Below are 19672 nucleotides of genomic sequence, written 5' to 3' on the forward strand. Positions count from 1 at the left end.
GAATTTTAAATCATTATAACTAGGCTCAAACACATCTTTATTAATCAAATTAGGAACCATGACAATCAACACATTTTCGCCAACAAGAAATAAGTTGGTTTATTCCTGTACAGTAAAAATCCACGCTTTGGGATTCAGTGAACTCTTGGAAAGCATTTTCTGCCTCCTGCTGGCTGTGGAAGTGTTTTCCCCACAAAAAGTTGCTGAAATGTTTGAAGATGAGTTAGTCAGTTGGCAGGGGTTGGTGAATATGGCAGATGAGGCAAAACCTCATAGCACAATCTGTTCAACTTCTGAAGCATTTTTTGTGTGACATGCAGTTGAGCATTGTCATGGGGAAGAATTGGGCCCTTTCTGTTGACCAATGCTGGTTACAGGTGTGGCAGCTTTTGGTGCATGTCATTAGTTTTCTGAACATACTTCTCAGATGTAATGGTTTTGCCACGATTCAGAAAGCTGTAGTGGATCAGATGGGCAGCAGACCACCAGTGACCATGACCCCTTTTTTGGCTTTGGGAAGTGCTTTGGAACTTCTTCTTGGTCCAGCCACTGAGCTGATCATTGCTGGTTGTCATATGCAGTCCATTTTTCATTGCACATCACAGTCTGATAGAGAAATGGTTCATTGTTGTGTAGAATAAGAGAAGACGACACTCCAATTTTTTAAAATTTCTGGTCAGCTCATGAGGCACCCACTCAGCGAGCTTTTTCACCTTTCCAATTTGCTTCAGATGCTGAACAACCATAGAATGATTGACATTGAGTTCTTCAGCAACTTCTCACATAGTTGTAAGAGGATCAGCTTTGATGACGGCTCTTGATTGGTCATTGTCAAATTCCAACGGCTGGCCTCTTTGCTCCTCATCTTCAAGGCTCTTGTTTCCTTTGCAAAACTTCTTAAACCACTACTGCACTGTACAGTCATTAGCAGTTCCTGGGCCACGTTGCTGGTGTTGCTAGTTGTCTCTGTAGCTTTACACCCATTTTGAGTTTGGATTTTAAAAATCGCTTGAATTTGCTTTTTGTCTAATATCATTTCTATAGTCTAAAATAAAAATACTTTTTATTTTAATGTATTAAAGCTAATGAAAGTAATGTCACTAGCAGAAAAAACATAAAGTGAGAAATGTTCATTAAAATGATGTATAACATAATCACCTTTATTTAATAATGTATTCAAATATCAAATGGCAAAGTTCAATAATGTAAAACCACAATTATTTTTGCACTTAACTAACAGAATGTGACAGAGAGGAGTCCTGGTTCCCAGTGCCATCTTGATATCATTGACTTCTCCATCTTGAAAGCAAAAGTTGTAGAAAAAGAGAAGTAGATGTGAACTATTTGGGGGCTCTATGGTCTTCAGAGTTGCTTTATAAGCTTTTTGAAAACTCCCTACACTAGTTTTGCTTGTTTAAAATCTGTCTCCGCTCCTAAAATTAGAGGAGGTATGAGGATACCACCTTTTGGAGACACTTCCATAACATTCTGCCTTCCAGTGTATATCTTATTCCTACTCACCCCACTCTGTCCCTCCTCACGCTCTGAAGCTGAGGACTTTTCTGATAAACGAAATCCTTCCACCAACTTGGTGAAACAAGATGCCATGGCCGCATCTGAGCACACCGAGCCTGCTCACTCCAAGGTAACAGGCAAATCCCTTGTGAGTCCTCTAAGCTGTGAGAAGTCTCTAGTCTTCAAATAATGGACAGGTGTTCTTGAAGCCTCTAGGTCAGGGTACAGGCTTGCTCATTTCTATCACCAGTTCCCCAGACCTTTACCATTGACCTTCCAGGGTTGCTCCACTGCTACAGTTGGGACTGGGGTGTGGGGTCTGGAAGGTCAGCTCTGGACCCCTAACCCCCTCACCAAGGGCTAGCTGGGTCTGCATCTCCCAGCTTCTTCTGGACTCTAACTAGACCTCTAGTGTCTGGCTCCCACATCAAGATCTTTTCTGCCCACCTCCTGAATTCTTGATCTCAACACCCTCCTCTTTTCCTTGAAAGACTCTTTGGATCTTTTGTTCCATTAAGCATATATTGTCTGTTTTTACCCTTTTTTTTTTAAATACTTACCTTAGAACCTTCTTGTTAAGACCACTGACATCCTTGGTCCAACTCTAGAAAATCTCCCATCAGGAGACAACCTAATTCATTGGGATGACAGTCACAGTTGTCAGTCATGGTGTTTGGGGAGAGGTAGAATTCTGTTCACAGTCTTCTCTATTAGCCTTCAAATCCACTCACCAAGTATAATCCGATAGCAGCCTTTCCTTTTCTGAAATATGAATTTGAGCACCAAATGCAATCTTCTATTTCCTCAACCTGTCTCTGATAGAAAGAAGACTCAAGCCCCAGAGATAGTCCTCCAAAAAACTCAAGTCCAAGAAGATATTCCTCCAAAAAGCTCAAGTTCAAGAGGTATTCCTCCAGAAAAATCTAGCCCTTTCCTCAAAGATATTAATTGATTCACTAGTTGCACCCTAGAATTTATGAAACAAAAGTCCAAGGTTTGGCTTTGGGGTGGAGAATTTCATTTCCCATAAAGACTTTCACACTCACACTAACACCATGAACCTGGAAACTTCTCTAAGCAAATTGGGCCAATGAACATGGACAACTTAAGACAGCCCATCATCACCACATGGGAAACAAGCAAACAAAAAATATTAGGATTGGTAGTAGTAAAATTCCTAAATGTGAGAACCACATGTTTAAGTCTAAAGAATGGCATGTATCCAGATAATGGAGAAAAAGAATAATGTGAATTCTAGAAGTGTTACAGACATCCTTATGGAGTATCACAGACGAACATTATGAGAGCTACATGTAAATAAGAAAACATAAGCCAAGGGACTAGACAGTGCCTGTCTTACACTAAACAATCTGTGAATTATAGCTATGGCTATTATATCAGATAGTCTCATCTTCAAATTAATAACTGGAAGCACAGGGAGAAAAATTTGCTTCTGCCTAGCCTGAACCACTTCTCCTTACTTCTGCCCTTAATCTCTGTTCTCCTAATCTCTGTTCTCAAAGCAAATACTGTTTATTAAACTGATCAGAGCAGCCACTGTTCAACTCCCAGTTCCCATCCTCTGAGCTAACATTCAGAAATGCTTCAAAAACAAACATCTAGTCACCAGATGTCCACAACATCTGGCTAAACCCATAAAACTATCTTCTACACCACTAGCTCCTTCGTAACTCCAAAGTGCAGGGAGCAAAAACGTATGAAATCTCGAATGCAGTGAAATAAGATCTTGACATTTTCATCTTTTTGATTTTTTTTTCTTTCTTTGTTGTGTGTCCTGACTCCCTCGTCGTTATTTAGAGGAATTTACAGGCTGTAAGAAAAATTTCGACTTCAGTGTAAGGTTAAAAGAAGACATTCTATAGCCTGTTCTTCTTAAAAATCTAACTTAAACTCCTATGAATGAAAAGGGAAGGTCCTGAGTGAAATGGGAAATCATGTGTATTATCATGATGTGTATAAATCAGAAGGAAAGGAGAGTGATCATACACTTTGCTGTAAAGAGATTTGATGATGGGAACCCGGGTTGGCAATAGAGGAGCAAAGGCGCTGAGGTCAGGACCTTGGAACGGGTCAGGGACTGGGACAAATAGAGGCAAGCCTGAGGGCACAAGCAGGAAGGGGAGGAGCCTGTGAAGAGACAGTCAAGAATGTAGGAAGCTCAGTGCCCAGGGCAGGGTGAAGGGGAGCTGTAGGACCTGAAAGCCTGAAAACCAGCCCTCTTTGTTTAAAAGGTGCTGATCTCAACTCTTTGGGGCAAGATCCTTTCATCATCAGTTTTATGCAAAAAGCTGTGGATACTCCAGTAGAAGGACCCTTGACCAGGCTCCAGGATTTTGTTGAGCCTGAACGTGGATATCAAATTGTGAGCATTCCATTCATACAGATCCTCAGAACAGGATGAGTTGCCAGGCTCCTAACCCAGCAGAAATGGCATGGGAAGAATAGGTTAGCACTGGACCTTGGGGAAGTCTAGACCAGGGTCGGTCCACCTCAGCACGATTGCCAAGTGGGGCTGGATGATTCTCTGTTATGGGGGCTGTCACATGTCACTGGAGGAAGTTTGAAGGCATCCCTGGTCTCTACCCACTAGATGTCAATAGCACAGCATCACCTTCTGGTTTTGATGCTCAAAATGTCTCCGTATGTGGCCGACATTGTCCTGAGAGAGTGACAGGTGCAAAAGTGTCCTCACCTGCAAATCGCTGGTCTTGACAGTAAGGAAGTCCCCACCCTTATTACACGGAATCTACACCCACCTCCAAGATTTCAAGCAAGATATTCGATCACTTACAGATACAACTTGTGATCAGTAAGCCACTATTTCAGACACCTTGATAGGTGCACTTATTTTAACAGTCTTAAAATATTGGAAGGACCCATTATTTCCACTAATACTCCAACACACACACACACGGAGGGGTGGTGAAAACACCACCAGCACAAACTATTCATTTTACAAGTGAGGTAAATAAATAGAGTAGTTATCATGAAAAGGAAATTTGTGTTAACTTAAGGAGTTGGGAAGTAGGAAATGGCAACCCACTCCAGTATTCTTGCCTAGGAAATCCCATACACAGAGGAGCCTGGTGGGCCATAGTCCATAGGGTCACGAAGAGTCGGACATGACTTAGTGACTGAGCACAAAACTTGTGGAGCCGTGCAGGAAACTAGACGTGACAGCATCAATGGCAAAGCACGGAAAATGGCTACAAGACTAATACAGAATGGAGAACTGGTAGCAACTTTTGTTCAGTTGACAATTTCTTCAACACATGGTTCTGTTCAGTTCAGTTGCTCAGTCGTGTCAGACTCTGTGACCCCATGAACTCCAGTACACCAGGCTTCCTTGTCCATCACCAACTCCCAGAGCTTGCTCAAACTCATGTCCATTGAGTCAGTGATGCCATCCAACCATCTCATCCTTTGTCATCCCCTTCTCCTCCTGCCTTCAATCTTTCCCAGCATCAAAGTCTTTTCAAATGAGTCAGTTCTTCACATTAGGTGGCCAAAGTATTGGGGTTTCGGCTTCAGCATCAGTCCTTCCAGTGAATATTCAGGAGAGATTTCCTTTAGGATTGACTGATTGGATCTCCTTGCAGTCCCAGGGACTCTCAAGAGTATTCTCCAATACCACAGTTCAAAAGCATCAATTCTCCAGCGTTCAGCTTTCTTTACAGTCCAACTCTCACATCCATACATGACTACTGGAAAAACCATAGCTTTGACTAGACAGACCTTTGTTGGCAAAGTAATGTCTTTGCTTTTTAATATGCTGTCTCGGTTGATCATAGCTTTTCACACATGCTTAGCAAGTATCATTATCCTCAGATACTAGGAAGGTTCCCCACATATCAGATGAATAATATTGAAAAAAGTATTAATTTTTCTAATACTTTTACTTCATCTGTTAAATGGGAACATAATAACATACTTTATAGGATTATAATAATATTAAATGAGCTCAGTCATTAAGGCAATTAGCACAGGGCCTGACACATCATCACCTCTCGGTGAAATTAGCCACTGTGATTTTCATTATGATGGAATGATAGAGTTGAACTGACAAAGGGTGGTAATAACATTTGACTCTATATGTTTAAAGCTCTGACTTACCTGACCCACACATGGCCTTGTGACATTGTTGCAAAAATGATCACATTCTTTTAACATGGGAATCAAACATGGAAGTTTGACCCATCTTGCTCTCAGGCCCATAATTAGTACATGGTAGCCCCACACCCCAGGCTAGAGCCTTAGATTCCTGTGTTCTCTTTCCCGGGTGCAGTCTAAGTATTAGTCACTCAGCCATGTTTGACTCTTTGCTGTCCCTGGACTGTAGCCCGCCAAGGTCCTCTGTACATGAAATTATCCAGGCAAGAATACTGGAGTGGGTAGCCATTCCCTTCTCCAGGGGATTCTCCTGACCCAGGGATTGAACCCAGGTCTCCTGCATTTCAGGCAGATTCTTTACTGTCTGAGCCATAGGAGAAGCCCTCTGTGCTAAGAGTCTACTCCCCTAGATCAGCTAAGATAATTTCAGCTAAATGGCTTAAACAATAAAGAATTTTATTTGCTCCTATAGCAGGATGTCCAGAGGTTGGGTGGCTTCTAAGAACATGTAGTCAAGACTCTGGCTACGTTTCCCTGAGAGGCCCTCAAGCTGCCTTCCTTGGGGTATCAGCCTTGTTCTCAGACCAGTTTCCTTCATGATATTAAAAAGGCCATCGACAGAAAATGAAGCAGAGAGAGAAAAGGGGTGTTTGCTGCTTGTCTTAAAGGTAAGAAACAATGTTCCTAGGAGTCTCTGCGATCTTGGCCTCAAACAGGATAAGGTCTTATGACCACTCCTGAGCCAACCGTGTTCAAGGAGGGAACTACCCTGGAGTCAAGCCGTGGCCCATCCCTGGAGTGGAGGGTGGCTCAACAGTGCAGCATATGGCCAGTACCAAAGAAGGAGGGGGGAAAGAAAGGCATGTAAGCAGCCATCAAGCAAGCTCTTTATGGTGTCCAAAACTTAGTGCTTCCTACTGAGGGCACAGTCCAGATCTGCTTTCTTTGTGGTGATCACCCTCCACAAAAACAGAGTTTTAGATGAATCGAATCTAGTAAAGAACCTGCCTGCCAATGCAGGAGACGCAAGAGACACAGGTTCGGTCCCTGGGTCAAGAAGATCCCCTGGAGGAGGGCATGGTAACGCACTCCAGTATTCTTGCCTGGAGAATCCTATGGACAGAGGAGCCTGGCGGGCTACAATCCATGGGGCTGCAAAGAGTCGGACACAACTGAAGCAACTTAGCATGTAGCACAATAAAACACTCAGCAAGAAAGTGAAATTGGGGGAGAGTTCTGCAAGATCCGCAAGAATCATATACCCCAAAAGATCTCCTAGAAACATTTATCAAAAACAGGAGAAGTAATGAGTCTGAAAGAAGAGCAACCGAATGCGTGAAGGCCCCCCAAACGTGAACATTCCATGTACTTGAATTCCAAAGGACATCGCACCAACTGCTTCATGGTCTCTCCTGTGATTTAATTTGCTCCAAATAACAAAAAACAGCTCTCCATCCTCAGTTTGTTATTTAACACATTGCAGAGAAATTGGCTGGCTGGCTTTTCATGAACAGTTTCTTCTCTGAAACATCATAAATCCTTAGCAGTTCTTCAAGTGCTGGGTTTACTCTGCTTCCAGGTTTTAGCAGCAGCTGATCCATAGATACGGCCTCCTAATGGCCCGAAGATGTCCCCTGAGAACAGGGATGAGGAGCTGAGAAACCACTTCCCTGTGAGCCGAGGAAAGACGGCTACTAGGAAATGCTTTCCTCATGGGTTTGGGGCTTACATTCAATCCTGTGCTGAAAGCCGCTGGTGGGAGGCGGAGAGAGGGAGTCCAGTGCAGGCAGAAGGGAGAGAGCATTTTCACAGGTCGAAGAGAAAAGAGAAGCATGGAAGTGACGGGTGGGTTTTGTTACTACATTGCTTCCTGAGTGGCCACCTTCCTGCCCCTAGCTCACACTGCAAGTGCTGCGTGAATCCTCTAGGTACTTGCAGGCCACCAGCTCCCCTGCACCTTGCCCCTCACCTCTCACCTAACACAAGCCCTCACCCACTCCCAGCTGAGCCCTAAGAAATAACATCATGAAGAGGAAAGACCAGCAGCCTGAGAAGGCTGAGCTTAGAGTTTGAATAACTCAGTTACCCATTCAGTTCTATCCAAAGCGCCCAAAATGATAAGTCATCATCACTCCTGCAGGACACCCACTCTTTTGAGCACTATCCACTCAGTCAACAAGCCTGGAGCCACAGCATCCAGAAACTAAGCCATGAGCTCAAGTCTCCATGAGCAGAAGAACCAAAGCTAAAGAGCAAGGAGGCAAGAGAGAGAAAAGGGGATGCTGTTGGTGAGATTTTTCCAGGCCGCCATATTGTTGGCTTGGGGACCGCGTGCATGCACGGTGGGTCTCAGACCTTGAGCCCATGTCTGGGATCACGGTCTCCTGGAGACGTTGCCTGCCCGACAGGCACAGTGGCTCCTTTTCGCTGCACACATGGACTCATGAAGTTCTGCGAGCTCAAGCCTTCTGTTTCTGTTTATTTGTCTTGCCTTGTGTTGTTTTATTAACCAGAACTTGAAAAGGAGGATTTCTTTGTTGTATTGCCATTTGGCAGAAGACTAGAGGTTACAGTAGCAAGCAGAGCCTAAACATTTTTTTTAGTCTCGATGAAAGTTCCTTCCAGAGAGAAAAACTATATCCGATTCTCTGTCTCCTATTGAACCTCTGAAGGACTTCCCACACCTTACCTTCAAATAACAGAACCTTGGCCAAGGAAAATGGAAAAACATAAATTTTTGCATGAAAAGTAAAAAATCAGAGGGTGCAGACAGGCCTGTGTCAACAGGGTATTTTTAGCTATCAGTGAATTTTTAGAATCAAGTCATAAGGCATGGTGCTCTGTACATGGACCTAGGGTAGGGTTTTTTTTAGGACCTCTGCTACCCCTGGCTAGTCTCACCTCATTCAACAGTGCCTGATATCCCCACTTGAAAGACTGGGAAAACAGAGGCCCAGATGAAAGGGAAGTGATCAGCATTATTTTCCAGTGGTTGAATAGCAGAGATGATGGTCTAGACAGGATAGTTCCTTGATAACTATAGCTCTTAGGGCTAGGACTCCAACTTGTGTCATTCTTCAAATCCATTTCTCAATATTTGCTTGCTATTCTGGCTCCCTCCCTAGAATTAAACACTGCCCCTTGGTTGGGCATGACTTCTGTCTTTCTCCATCAGAGACAGACTTCCTCAACCTTAAAGCTCAAAAGAGACAAAAAAGAAAAATGCAAAAGGATCTCTTCTGTGAGATTCTCAGAGTCTCTTTCCCAGATCCTAAAAGAATAGTTTTAAAACGGAAGGTGACAGTGAGTGATGGTCTCTGACTGCGCCCTGCCCCTTGTGCCAGGAGGAGATGAATGCAGCGGCTCAATTTTCCCTCTATTTCCCTCAACAGTCACGGGTGGCTAAGTCTCAACGATCAAGCTGTGGCCGTTAGAGGCAGGAAATGGAATCAGAGAAGAAAGATGAAGACTTACCCACCATGGAGAGCCCCGGGTGGTTCAACTCTTCCAGATCCCTGAGCCCCACCAGGTTGGCACCTGAACAAATCTCCCGAGCTCAGGGCTCCTGCATTTCCTGGACTCCTGTGAGTCTGTGTCTGGGGCCCCCACTCACTGACGCTGCCCAGTCACCCTTTGAGGGGCTGTCCTCAGCTTCCTGAAAAACTGACTCCATAGGATCAAGGAATGCACCTCGTTTTGGATTGAGAATCCGGTGATGTGGTTCCAGCTTGGTTCCCAATCAAACAGAAACATCTGAATGCAAATTGCTTCATTTTTGTCACCAGGGTTCACCAGCTCCAAGGACAGTTCTTTGGGAAGAAGAACAGAATCTTGTGATGGTGAGACGGTGATAGAGAACTTTTATCAACATTGTTCACTCGAATGTTCCTTTCTGTGGCCAGTATTGCCTTTGATCAAGTATTCCATGATGAGGACTTGGGGCTTCATAGAGGCACTAAAGTTATTATTGCTTAAGGTGAAATGTTAAAATTAATGAGCAAAAAGTAAGATCTCAAGGTATTCTCCCCCCCAAAAAAAACACTTATTAATTACAGAGGAAAAAAGTAGTAACTTTGGTGGGGGGGGCAGCTGGTCAAGGTGCTCAAGATCAGCATCACCAGCAGTGCATGGATCCCCCAGAATGATGACCTGTGGGAGACACCGCATATCTATGTGTTCTTCCCCAAAATACATAACCTCAATCTAATCTTGAGGAAAACTTCAGACAAACCCACAGTGGGACATCATACTTAAAACCTCACCAGTGCTCTTCCAAAATGTCAAGGTCATGGACTAGAAGGAAGGACTGAGTTACTATGACAGAGGGACTAGGCTCAGGAGACCCTACAGGTCAGTGTCATGTGGGTCCTGGACTGAACCCTGGAGCAGATCCTGAACACTGCAGGAAAACCGATGAAATTGGAATAGTCTGTAGTTTGTGAATGGTGTTATGCTGATGCTAAATTTTTGTAGTCATGCCAGTCCATTCTGAAGATCAGCCCTGGGATTTCTTTGGAAGGAATGATGCTAAAGCTGAAACTCCAGTACTTTAGCCACCTCATGCGAAGAGTTGACTCATTGGAAAAGACTCTGATGCTGGGAGGGATTGGGGGCAGGAGGAGAAGGGGACGACAGAGGATGAGATGGCTGGATGGCATCACTGACTCGATGGACATGAGTCTGAGTGAACTCCGGGAGTTGGTGGTGGACAGGGAGGCCTGGCGTGCTGCGATTCATGGGGTCGCAAAGAGTCAGACACGACTGAGAGACTGAACTGATCTGAACTGATGGTTATTTACGTAATTCAGGGACATTTGGGGAAGGTTATGCAAGCTCAACTCTGCTATCTTTGCACTCTTCCTTTAGGGATGAAGGGAAGGGAAGTGGAAGGTCACATTGGATGCCTTAAACATGGAAAGAGAAAAGGAAGTGATGAAGGCAGTGAACTGGCATTGTTAGTGAAAAACCAGCCCCCAACACCACCTAAAGGAGATGGAAAAGTACTTTATTTCATGGGTCACGTCGATAGAAACTCAACAAGGAAATATGAGATTAGAGGTTAAAAGATCTGGGTTCTAGCCAGGCCCTGCGGCTCCCCCTGCAAAGTTTGACAAACTGCTTATGTAATTACTTAGATAATGTCTAAAACAAGTTACTTCGATAATGTGTAAAAGATGATTCTAAGAGACTCGGGTTTCTCACTTGCGATTCACTTTTCATCAAGTACAAGTAAAGGATGATGATAGCAATAATCGTGTCATGTACTGAAAGAGCATATTTAAAAATTGGCCAAAAAAAAAAAATTGGCATAAAAATGTAATTTCTGTTTCAGAGTCTGTTTCTTCATTTGGCAATTGAATTTGAATTCTCTAGAGTCCTTTCCAATAGCATATGACTCTAAAGGCTGCATAAAACATGTCATGTAAATGTTCTGATAGTAGAACAAAATCAAATTGCCTACGTACACTGGTGTCTCTTTGATAGAAGTAATATGTGAAATCTTTATTAGCATAAATGACCTTTCAGTAGCACTCTTGTTAAGATTGGAATAAAAATAGAGGTGAGGAGAGACAATTCGCTTTGCAGAAGCAATATTTGTTTATAAAATTTGAAAAAATGCTAAACCGTGACGTTTATAGAACAGCTTCCCCAGTGCATTAAAATATGGCCTAATTTTAATATCACCAATTTAATGGTGTGAAGTTTGTCGGAGCATGTCAGTTTTATTAGTTTATGTCAGATGAATATCCATGCAGTACCTATGTATGAGTGAGCTTATGTGTGTGTGTGTGTGTGTGTTTGTATTCAAGCAAGTAACTATGGATTCTTTTTTTCTTATTCCATGTATAGGAAACTATGTGGAAAATGTGTCTGGAAAATAACCACCTCTGTAGCTCAAACGTACACCATTGTTGATCTCAGTGGGTGCAGTTGAAAATCACCTAGTTCGTGGCCTCAGCATCAGCAATATGTTCCCTCCATCCTTGTCCCCTTTGGGGCAGGCAGGAAATGCCAGCCTCCTCACAGGAAAGCCTGTTGTGGTGAGATTTCCCAATTTACTTTATAGAAGCAAGAAGGCCAGATACAGGAGGAGATAAGCACTCAAGATTACTAGTCCTTATCGTCACTGGGTCCTGGGCCCCACAGCTATGACTAGTCTCTTTGCTCGAGATGCAGGCCAAAATTTATTTTGGTTCCAGATCGAAAGGACTGCCCAACTGAAAAAAATGTGACCATCACCCACCCCTGTCAGTCCTTGCAAGGAAACCAAGCCAAACAACTTGCTGAATGGTTGCCCTGGCTGGTATTCTGACCTGAGGAATTCTTAAGGCAATGAAGAGACTGGCTTCCATGTAGCTTCACATTGCAATCACCTGGGGCTGTGTAAAAAGATTGGGGTACCTGCCCCCCTAGCTAGTAGCTGAAGACATGTTGCCCATTTGCCACTTGTCCAGCTAACTGGAGCAATGTTTGGTGGGGACACTGCTGCCTGGTTCTGATTTTTTGCTGCTGGTGTCCCTTAGATAAAAATGTTCCTGGACTGAAAAAGGTAGGGACCTCAAAGGACAAGCCAGCCAGCAGAGGTGGCCAGCTGAGTTAACAAAGGACATTGGGACTGGCTGGACTGAAATCAAGCAAGTTCTGATTGCTGCACCCAGGCCATCTCACTCTCTGGTCAGAGCTCAGGGAAGAGGGTGAGAGGGGGCAGGAGGGAGCACTACCCACTTGAAGGGGAGCCCTATGTCCTCAAGGTCCACTCCACCCCACCCTGTTGTGTTCTGGACAATTCTTGTAAAAGAGAGCCAAGGTAGCATCACGCAAGCTGCGCAGAGAGTGACATAAATTTCTTTCTTTTTCCAAAGCCAGCTTACAGATCCCTTCGAAACAATGAGAATTCCTGAATCAAATACTCTGTTCATCTACGTGCCACCCACCAGTCTGATCTTTTACAAAGATAAAATAGGATTTGGAATACATCTATGCTCCTCTTGCCCTCAGCCAGAATTCTAGGAGACATCTTATTTTACAAAGTCTGACTTAAAAACACACACCAAGAAAATGAAAACATACCCTCCACTTTTGATCTCTTATCTAAGAGAGCCAGGTTCCCTAGAGGAACTCACAAGGCAGGCGGTGGGTCGCCAGTGTTCATTGTGTTTAGTGGGGTTCATTGTTTTGTGTGCATTGAAGTGATGCTGAGTGGCCATACTCTCTTCAGGACCCCAATGTCCACTGTCCGTCAAAGCTGAAGGTCACCAAAATAATAATAATGACACTTCAGACCAGTATTTGATCAGGCAAGTATTTACATAGCATCTTTTTCCTCTGGAAGTTGGAAGCGCTTGGCTAAAAGTCTCTCAGTTCTTAGAAGACTCTCCTTAGGCGTTAAAATATGAGGAATATTGTTTATACGTGCGTGCTAAATTGCTTCAGTCGTGCCTGACTTTTTGGGACCCCGTGGACTGTAGCCTACCAGACTTCTCTGTCCATGGATTCTCCAGGCAAAAATACTGGACTGGGTTACCATGCCCTCCTCCAGGGGATCTTCCTGAACTAGGGATTGAACCCATATCTCTTATGTCTCCTGCACTGGTGGGTGAGTTCTTTAACACTTGTGCCACCGGGAAAGCCCAATACTGTTCATATCTCTCCTCAATTTTCTATTCATCACCCCACTAATATCATCTTCATTAAAAAAAGAGCCAAAGACCTTCATGTCAAATAGTATTGGCCTTGGCCCAACTTGGCTTTTTCTGTGTTTTTTTCTTCTCTTTTTTAAAATTAATTTTTATTGGAGTACAGCTGATTTACAATGGTGTGCTAGCTTCTGCTGTATAGCAAAGTGAATTGGTTATGCATATACACGTATCTTTTCTTTTTATTAAATTAGCGTCATTAAGGAAGGAAGAGGGCAAATAATATGGAATCCTATTTCTCTATCCTATCCTAGGCAGTCAGGGTAAGTCCACTCTCATTTCTGTGGCATTTTTCTCAGATCAGATCAGATCAGTCGCTCAGTCGTGTCCAACTCTTTGCGACCCCACGAATCGCAGCATGCCAGGTCTCCCTGTCCATCACCAACTTCCGGAGTTCAGAGGGTACCCCAAAGGTGTTTTTTTTTCTACCAACACAATTATCTTCTACTTCAAAGTTGCAAGGAGATGGACCAGCTGCCCCACTCTGTGTAATTATGTTTCAAACCCTTTAGTTACCAAGTCATTCCCCCCTAAATTGTGAAGGCAACTCTTTTCACAAGAGGTCCTGAACCTGATGCTTTCTTTTAATTCTGTTCTCGTTCCTCTTTTTTAGGGTTGAGTAAGGCCAGACTGCAACTCACTTCAATATTCTTGCCTGGAGAATCCATGGATAGAGGAGCCTGGTGGGCTACAGTCCATGGGGTCACAAAGAGTCGGGCACGAGAGAGCAGCAGCAGAGACCAGACTGATAGAGCAAAGATGACATAGTCTTTACAAGCCTTTGCCTTCTCAGAAACAGCAAAGTGATACTACTCAGGTCTTTTTTATGACTCATTCTCCCACCCCTGACAAAGGAATGAATGATTTAATTCATTGTGACGAATAAACATCACCCTACCTGGAATCACACTGGCATTATTAGAAAAAGGAAACATTCTACAGTTTTTAAACAGAAGCAAGGAAGGAGACCATCTCCCAATAACCTGGAAAAATATAACCATAGATGGGATTAGTAATATACCCCTTGAAAGTGCAAGTTAGTCTCTCAGTTGTGTTCTACTCTTTGTGACCCCATGGAGTGTAGCCCCCCAGGCTCCTCTGTCTATGGGATTCTCTAGGCAAGAATACGGAGCGGGTGGCATTTCCTTCTCCAGGGGATCTTCCCTACCCAGGCATCAGACCCAGGTCTCCCACGCTGCAGGCAGACTCTTTACTGTTTGAACCACCAGGGTTTTTAGAGTTATGAAAATTTAAGGTGGAAAAGACCTCAGGGATTATCTACTAAAATAAAATTAGTTAACTGATATCCACGAAGAGATAACTTTAAAGGGAGGGAAAACTTGCTTAGGGTTGTAGAAGAATGAATCTAAATTACACAAAAAATCTTTGGTCTTCTGAGCACCACTTTGCTTTAAAGCATGGTCCCATTCATTCTCCAATAACCTCACCTCTTCATCCCCAGTCCTGGGAAGCTTTACACATGTTTGATGTATAAGTGAGAGTGAGGGGTGACTCTGTCAGCTGGGGGAGGAGCTTTCTTTTATACCTGTTCAGGTGGCTGAGCCCCAGTCATCCTCCACCCTGGCTCTGGATGCTCCCTGCTGTGCATCCCACACTGCTCACGCTGAGGTAGATGTTCTTTTACACTGAGAATATGTACGAATGTGCCTTTGTGTGTGAATGTATGTATGTGTTGTTATGTGATGGGAACCAAAGAATCAATCAGGTCACACAAACCTAAAGAGCCCCGGTCAGTCTGACTGCTCTACTCATGCATTCTGTTCAACTCACTGCTTCTATTTCCTGCACTTATCTCCCTGGGCAGATTTCCCGCCCCTTCTCTCTCCTTGTAATTTGTAGGAGCTCAATCTAGGTTTGCAGTCTGTCCACCAGAGAACACAGACATTGAGAGATAAGGTGCATGACACCTCGCTGGCTATACTTTAAAATTTGAAGTTGCGTCTTGGAAGAGCAGGAAGCAACTTCCTTCCTTTCTTCCTAATCATTATGAGCAAAGGCAATACAAGAAAAATCCATACAGGACACTGAAACTCAGTGTGGTTTTGGATCTTATCTGGGGCAGAATCCCTCACTGGCTACGCTTTAAAATCTGAAGTTGTGTCTTGGAAGAGCAGGAAGCAACTTCCTTCCTTTCTTCCTCATTATTAGGAGCAAAGGCAATAAAAAAAAATCCATACAGGACACTGAAACTCAGTGTGGTTTTGGACCTTATCAAGGGCAGAATGAACCCCAAAGACAAGAACATTGCTTTATACGTAAGGCCTTACATGGCCCCAGACAGAGGGGATATACAATAAACAGATATTGATCATCACAGCAGTTTCTAGAAACATTGAATCAACATAGTCAATTCCTTTTACCTGCTTGGAGAAACCAAATCATAGCAAAATACCATTCCTCAGTGGTACTCAGAGAAGGCAATGGCAACCCACCCCAGTACTTTTGCCTGGAAAATCCCATGGACAGAGGAGCCTGGTAGGCTGCAGGCCATGGGGTCCCAAAGAGTCAGACACGACTGAGCGACTTCACTTTCACTTTTCACTTTCATACTTTGGAGAAGGAAATGGCAACCCACTCTAGTGTTCTTGCCTGGAGAATCCCAGGGACGGGGGAGCCTGGTGGGCTGCCGTCTATGGGGTCGCACAGAGTCGGACACGACTGAAGCGACTTAGCAGCAGCAGCAGTAGTGGTACTAGTCTGGGAGGATTGCCATAAGAAAATACCAAAGTCTTAGTGGCTTAAACAATTTCTTTTCTCATAGTTCTGGAGACTAGATGGTCTAGACTCAGGTTTTGGCAAGTTGGGTTTCTCCTGAGGCCTCTGCCCTTGGTCTGCAGTTGGACACCTCGCTGTGTCTTCAATTGGTCTTCCTTCTGCACTCCCACATTTTTGTGTCCTAATCTCCTCTACTGTAAGGACCTGTGTCCGTGCTAAGTCACTTCAGTCGTGTCTGACTCTTTGCGACTCATGGACTGTAACCTTCCAGGCTCCTCTGTCAGTAGGATTCTCCAGGCAAGAAAACTGGAGTGGGTGGCCATGCTTCCTCCAGCGGATCTTCCCAACCCAGGAATCAAACCTGTCTCTTGCATCTCCTGCATTGGCAGGCGGGTTCTTTACCACGAGTGCCACCTGGGAAGCCCCACTATAAAGACACCAGCCCTTTTGGATTACGGCCCATCTATTTTACCTTATTCACCTCTTTAAAGGCCCCATCTTCAAATACGGTCACATTCTGAAAAGTAATTAGAGTGTTAGCATATTAATTTTAAGGGAACACTATTCAGCTCCTAACACCAGTCGTCAGGAGCAGAACCAGGACTGGAACTGACTTTTTAACCCTAGTGTGTGAATTTGCCTTTGATTCACAGCCTTTCCCGGGTTAAATTATCTCACAGAATTATAGTGTGCTCTGATTGGAAGGCATCGGGTGATGATCTAATCGTATCCTTCTTATTTGCCAAATAAGAAAGCTGGTCTGAATTGCCTTGCTAACAACCCATCGATGGCCCAGTGTGGTAGGCCTGATCTCTCAATTCCACACCAGAGTCACCCGCCACCAAAGCTCTGGATTGCAAATCTACAGCCCAAGGAAGCAGCTTGGTGCAGGCTGGTACCCGGAGCAAGAAAGTTCCCACCCCTTCTCCTTCGAAAACAGTTGAAAGGATAAGGGCTTTCTTGAGTCTTCCTGCCTCTTCCCCCTCATGCTCCTCTCATTCATGGCTTCTTAAGGCAGCTGTTACCCATTTCAGCAATTTTCTTCTGGCCAGTCGAAGGCTTCAATGACAAAGGGAGTTGGTCATGTCCTCCAGGAAGATAAGGGAACCTGGGTCTACTTCCATTCCACCTCTGCTCCCAGACTGCATGGTTAGGGCCATAGGCACTTCCCCTCTGGGCATCCCGAACCCTCCCCACCCCACCCCCATACCTGCACAAACAAGGCAGGCTTCCAGGTCTACATCCAGCCCTGAAACCCTTTCTGAAAGGGATTCCAGATTATTCTTCACTTCGTTCTCAATTCATCTGTTTCCCCAGGACCAACAAGATTTTATTATTTGCATGACCCCTGGGATGAATGCCCATTGCTGGCTCTTAAAAGTACCAGAAAAGTAGAAAATAGGACAACATGCTCAAGCCACGAGTATGCACCTCCTTATCCCTACCCTGCATGCACACACACAACCCTGATGAGTTTGGTACCAAACCCAGAGATGGGATACTTCCACCAGCTGACCATACCCAGAGCGCTTGGGGAAAGGGATGATCACATGGTCCTTGGTTAAGCCATTTATATAAAAATGAAACCAATACATGAGCATTGATTTCATGTAACCCTGCAAAGCAGAAAATGAATCAGGATTGCTCACTCAGGTATAATTTTCCTGTTAGTTTTTCCTTAATAACAATGTGATGGTTTCATTTGTTTGTTTTGCATTTGTTCTTTAGTTTTTGGTCAGAAAGGAGGATTGTAGCTAAAAAAAATTGGGCTTCCCAGGTGGCTCAGTGGTAAAGAATCCACCTGCCGATGCAGGAGACACAGCAGACATGGGTTTGATGCCTGGCTTGGGAAGATCCCCTGGAATAGGAAATGACAACTCATTCCAATATTCTTGCCTGGAAAATCCCATGGACAGAGGACCCTGGCGGACCACAGTCCATGGGGTTGCTAAGAGTCAGACACGACTGAGCTACTGAGCTTGCATGAGCTAAATAATTGTTCTACTTCTCTGCTGGTCAATTGCAGTATGGAAACTGAGTATCCAAACAGACTCAATTCCTGCCTTCAGGGAACTTATAGTCTAATGAAGGGAGCAAATCTTAGATAGTATGTGTGTATGTATGTATGTGCTCAGTTGCTCAGTGGTGTCTGATTCTTTGCAGCCCGATAGACTGTAGCCTGCCAGGCTCCACTGTCAATGGGATTTTCCAGGCAAGACTACTGGAGCAGGTTGCCATTTCCTACTCCAGAGGATCTTTACAAATAAAGATGTAGCGCCAACGGTGAAAACATAAAGAAAAAAGGGCTAAAAATCTAGGGGCAGGTACTCAAGGGATCTCTTAGAAATCACCTTCAATAAAAGGAAGGTAGAAGGAGAAAGAGTGGGAGGGAGGGAAAAAGAAAGTAAAGGAAGAACCAACGATGGAAAAACCTAACCTGGGTGGTGAGGCATTAGTTAGACGATCTGTTTAGATTTTCATCTCCTCTATGACAGCAGAAGTCTTCATTCTTCATTTTCAAATCTCTAACTTTCCTAAAAAGAACTTACCTTAAAATGCATGACATCAGTGTAGAATTATTACCTAACGAAGCACCTTCTGTTTTATTCATGGCTGTGTGCAGTAGTGTTTATTCCCTTTGGAAGGGAAGACGAGCTCTCCAAGAATCCCAAGAACCAAAGCACGGGGCCATGGCCCTGGTACTTCAGCCCCTTCCCCTCCCCAGTGCTGTCATGTTTTCCTAAGCCGTGGCCAGGAATGTGCTGGGCGGGGGCAGCCCAGCCGTCAGCGCAGAGCCCGGCAGACCCAGCAGCCCCAGTCACGGTCCAGGGTTGGCCTTTCACCTCCCAGCTCTCCCCGGCCGCTCTTATTAAGCAGCAAAATGTTTCAATATGTTGAGCTTTGGGGGAGGGATGGAGAGAAAAATCGGGATATTGTTGAGAAGGAAATAATGAATAACCCTGCCGCCGGTGTCCATACCCCCCACATGGGGAGATCTGGGTGATAAGCGTGCTTTCTCCAGAAACGGAATCCAAGCCATTACCTTTTGGTCAGAAATTTCCAGAGTCAGTTGGGGGAAGCGGGGAGGCGGAGACGAGGGAGTGGGTACTAAACAAAATTTCAGTGTCCAATGTACCGAAGTAGCCTCCGATCTGGATACCCCAGGAAGGAAGAGGAGGGGAAGGCTGAAGAAACTAATTCTCAGAGGTGCACAAAGCTGGAGGTTTTGCTGTTACAAACTGACACAGTCTCTACTCTTACCTGTCACCTCTACTCCCTTCTTTGAAACTCGCACCCCCACCCACTGGTCTGGGGCCCGGTGAGCTGTGTTCCCTTTTACAGGAGGCTCTGGAGAGAGGAGCCCAGGATGTGGAAAATGGCCCAGGCTGGAGGGGACCATTAGCCAGGCCAGCTCTGTGGAGAGTGGCCCTGGAATGGGGCAACTGAAATGCTCTGTGAGCATGAACCCACAAATCTGACCCCCAGGTCTACCACTGGAAGGCAAGGATTGAACAACCTTCAAATTTCAAGGAAACACAAATCTAAGGACCCAGAAACCACTCCTTAACCAGAGTATCTTTTATTTATTTATT

This window comes from Bos javanicus, chromosome 29, assembly GCF_032452875.1.
Source record: "Bos javanicus breed banteng chromosome 29, ARS-OSU_banteng_1.0, whole genome shotgun sequence".
Taxonomy (NCBI): domain Eukaryota; kingdom Metazoa; phylum Chordata; class Mammalia; order Artiodactyla; family Bovidae; genus Bos; species Bos javanicus.